Genomic DNA, 5,031 nt, shown 5'->3' with positions numbered 1-5,031 from the left:
CAATGGCACAGGGGTATGTCTGCGGACTTAGAGCGCTAGAAACCGGGTTTCGATACCGTGGTGGGCAGAGCACAGATAGCCTATTGTGTAGCTTTGTGCTTAATTCCAAACAAACAAACAAAGCAAATAATATATATTTATATATATTACTGTAGTAAAGAAGAAAAAATCTTAGAATTTGCTCGAGAACATAAAATTACTTTCAGAAGATAATAGCGCTCACATATTACAGGGGAATTTTAATATATGTTACAAATAATGTTTTGCAAGTTTGTTGTTTTTAAATACAAAAATCAATTCTAAGCAAAAACACATTTTATTATCACTAAAGTGAAATCATTCGTATAATTTTCAGACAGATTTCGTCATCAGGACAGAAACAGGTAAAAAAAGTAACAAGTAACCTGTGTCTAAAGAAGCTGCCTCCGGGTGTGTGTAGGAGGAGGGGAGGGAGTGAGATGTAATGGATATCAAAAGCTGCTGTCCATTAGGGGGTATCCTTTGATGGCGGGAAGTGACTGACCTATGACGTTAAGTTTCATATAGGGCCGTCAAAGGCGGTTTGTTCCACAGTGTGTCACCACTGCGATTATTCCGTATTATGCCACCAGAAAGCGCCCTATACGCTAGAATCGACCAGTGCGGACGTGTTTTAACTTTTAATCTCGAAAGTGACGTCACAGTGACCTCGATTGTAAAAATTCCTGGCTATTATAGTCAACTCTAAATCTTGAAAGTTCACTTGAATATCCTTTAATACGATATTAAACAAAGTATTTAAATATGTAACAACAATATTTTATGTTTTATTGAATTTATTACAGTTAAACTGTTTTTGTAGTGTACGTCATATGATGATACATATACTTGTTAAACTTACAATCATGTGTCAGTCCTAAAATGGACTGTTTTCATGTTAACTTATACACATAACATTCAGACTTCTAAATATTTGTCCTATTTATCAAAGTAGCTAAGGGTAACACGGTAGGTCAACCGAAAATAGGCAGTGCTACTTTTTAAAATTATATTCAGTTTAGCATTATCTGTATAGCCCTGTTTCATTCTTAAGTTCCACAAGTCCTATTCTATTGAGCAAAAAAATTTAGCCCTTAGCTTATGCAAACGAGGAACTACTGGAGGGAAGGAAAACGACAGGGGAGAAAAGGATGTGGATAAAAAGGAGGTTATAGTTACAGGTGATTCCTTGACAAGACATATGGATAGAATAGTCTGTGGGGTAAATAGGGAGAAAAGAGTCAGCTTATGCTATTCAGGGACACAGGTGGAGGATATAACTGACAGAGCAGGAGATATAATATAGGGAGCTGGCAGAGGTGCAGTTTTTGTGGTGCATGTAGGGGCTAATGATGTAGGGAAAGGTAGGTCAGAAGATCTAATTAATACGTACAAGGGATTGATAAAGACATTTAAAGAAAAAGGCCATAACTTAATTTTGTCGGGCATACTGCCCAGAATTAACTGTGGAGATGAAGTTATAAGTAGGTCAATAGAGCTAAATGCTAGGCTTAGATTAGTATGTAAGGATGAGCAGATTGGCTGGTTGGACTTGTGGGATCAGTTCGGTGGAAGAAGGGAGCATTTTGGAATGGGTGGTTTACATTTAAATAGGGTAGGGGCTTCTTGTTTGCTAATGCTATTAACTCAGTTGTAAGGGAAATTTTAAACTAGAACTAGACAATGGTGAGGACCAGGAAAAACTGAATGCAAAAAGAATAAGAGGCAGAGAAAAGTTTAGCATAGGAAATGAGTATAGAAGTAGTTATAAGGATAGGCTTAATTGTTACTATTGTAATACTAGAAGTATAAGAAATAAAATAGATGATTTTGGAGCACTGGTAGGAATGGAGGATTTTGACATAATGGGAATAGCTGAAACATGGTTAAACGTAGATGAATTTAATGACAATAATTTCTTTGAAATATAGGGTTACAGGCTATTTAATAGGGATGGAGTATTAAAGAGAGGGGAGGAGTAGCTTTATATGTAAAATGTGTGTTACATCCTGTTGAAGTTGGGGATATCAAAGATAATAACAAGGATATTGAATCCATTTGGGTTTCAATTAGTGGATATAAAGAGAAAAGACTTTTAGTGAGAATTTGTTACAGACCATCATTTTACTGATGAAATTAGTGAGAAACTTTACAGTGAAATTAAGATTTCAGCTGTTAATGAGGTCATAATTATGGGTGATAATAATTTCAGGTATATAGATTGGGAAATGCTAGAGTCAAATCATGAAGAAGAAAAGTTTTTGGAAACTGTTCAAGATAGTTTTCTTTATCACTTAGTCAAGGAACCAACTAGAAACAATGTTGTTATAGATTTATTATTAACTTCAAATACAGAAATGATCGATAGGGTGGAAACTGGGGAACATATAGGTGCAAGTGATCATCAGGTTCAATGTTTTGCTGTATACGGAGATAAGGAATAATGATATTTTGGTTACAAATTCAAAAAAGCAAATTTGGAAGGGATGTGACAAGAATTATCTGTTGTGAATTATTTGGAGGCACTGTTAAATGTGGAAAATGTTTAAAGATAATTTTTTAAATATTCGAATATTTATATATTTCTTATAGAAAGAAAAGAGTAGCTGCAAGTAAAAACCAGGCTGGCTTACAAAGAGTACAAGAGATAAAATTAAAGAAAACATCATAAATGTAATAAATTTAAATTAACCAGTATGACAGGAGATTTAGAAGATTATAGAAGATCAAGAACGTTGGTAAAACAGGAAATTAGGAGATCAAAAAGGATTTATTAGTAAGGATTAATAGTAAGGATTTCTTTAAATACATTAATTAAGTGTAAACAGAATGTTAGGATGGGGTAGGACCCTTGAGGGATGATAAAGAACGGCTCGTATCTGATGATTATGTGATGGCTGGGGTATCAAATTTTACTTTCTTCGGTTTTTACTAATGAAGATTTAAGTAGTATTCCATTTCTTGAACAGTTGACAGATCAATTAGAGATCGAACAAGATGACTGCATTAATTCTGAACTTGTTAAGAAAAAATTGGGAAGTTTAAAGAACGATAAGACTCCTGGCCAGATAACAGTTCCCCAATGGTTTGAAGGAAGTTAAACATTGGATATCTAAGCCACTTGCTACTATTTTTGTCAGTTCTCGAATAGTGGGCAAGTACCAAAGAATTGGAAGTTAGCTAATGTAACTCCCCATTAATTATAGACCCATTAAGTCTTACATCAGTTTTGAAAAGTTTTTAAAAGATGCTTTGCAAAGTGATTTAACAAAGTTTAGAATTTTATTGAATAGTTAACATGGTTTCACTAAAGGAAAATTTTCCCTTACAAATCTTTTGACAGTCTTTGAAAAGGTTACTGCTTATGTAGATGAGGGTAAGGATGTAGATTTGGATTTTCATAAAGCAGTTTATAAGGTGCTACATAAAAGGCTGTAAAAATAATTATCTCTATAGGTGTGAGGGTTAAGTTAGCAAATTAGATAGAAGAGTGGCTGGATGGAAGAAAGCAGAGGGTTGTTACAAATGGAGTTCAGTCAAACTGGATTAATGTTACAAGTGGGATACCTCATGGCTCAGTCTTAGGATTTTTGCTCATTTTGATTTACATCACTGGTATAGATGAAGGAATGGTCAATAAATTACTTAAGTTTGCAGATGATATTAATATATTGGGTGTTGCTAAAGGATGATGTTGATTTACAGAAGGATTCAGATCATTTAGTGAGTTGGATAAATACATGGCAAATGGGTTTTAATTATAATAAATGTGGGTTATCATAATTTGAATTATAAGTATAATTTGGATGGGAATAACCTGAAAAGTGTCATGAAAAAAGGGATCTTGGTGTAATAGTTGATCAGTCTCTAAATCCACCCAAATAGTGTGCTGTTGCTAGTGTTTGGACAAATAGGGTTTTAGGTTGTATTTACAGAAATATTGAATACAAGTCTAAAGAAGTTATAATTTCATTGTACAGGTCACTGGTTAGGCCACACTTGGAAAACTGTGTTCAGTCTTGGGCTATTTACCTTAGGAAAGACATTGAATTTTTGAAAAGGGTTCAGAGAAGGGTTACTAGAATGGTGCTCAGTGTGGAGGGGATGTAATTCTAGGAGAGGTTGAAATCTCTGAAATTGTTTTCTCTTGAAAAAAGAAGAGTTAGGGGGATCTAATTGAGGTGTTTAAGATTCTAAAAGGAATTAATAGTGTTGATGCATCATCTTTTTTTCATACTTAACAGTGAAAATAGTAGGACTAGGGGACATAAATATATATTTTGGCAGGGTAGGAGTCATTTTCAGCTAAGACAGTTTTATTTTTCTAATAGGGTGGTTGGCCTTTGGAATGGGTTGGCTTCGGATGTTGTGGAAGCAGTAAATTTAAGTGTTTAAGAGAAACCTTGATAAGTATATGAATGATAAGGGCTTGCTTTAACATTTTTTTAATTTATTTATTAATAGCTTTAGTTTAGCTTAGAAGATAGAACAGCTGAGATGGACCAATAGGTCCCATGTTGTTCCAAAACGTTATGTTATATTAAGTTATTAAACACTATATAAAATATTTTTACTTTAAGGAAACATAGTGAAGATTGTCAGATTGTAAAGTTTTCAAAACATTATTTACTTACGTATGTGACAATATTGAAAAACACATATCATGTTAATTATAAAAAATATGAAACACTTTTAATTTTATGTCTTGTTAAAAGATAGCATCTGACATCACAACATCTGTGGTTTAAAAAACGCTGTATTTTTCTGTAGAACTCTTACTAATAATAACTAAAATGACAGTCAACGATTTGTTTGTTATAAATCAAACGCACACACTAATACTGTGTAGAAGTATTTTTCTCATCAAATAACGTTGTAATGGGACTAATGTTTACAATAGGAGCCATCTTACTCCTGGTTTATTCCTCTAATTGTGACACTGCAAAAATAAAAACCCGATTTCTGTACTAATGACATTATGCATACTTACTAATAACTCTAAACTACAAAATA

This window comes from Limulus polyphemus, unplaced genomic scaffold (genome assembly GCF_000517525.1).
Source record: "Limulus polyphemus unplaced genomic scaffold, Limulus_polyphemus-2.1.2 Scaffold255, whole genome shotgun sequence".
NCBI classification, from domain to species: domain Eukaryota; kingdom Metazoa; phylum Arthropoda; class Merostomata; order Xiphosura; family Limulidae; genus Limulus; species Limulus polyphemus.
This window is presented reverse-complemented; position numbering follows the sequence as displayed.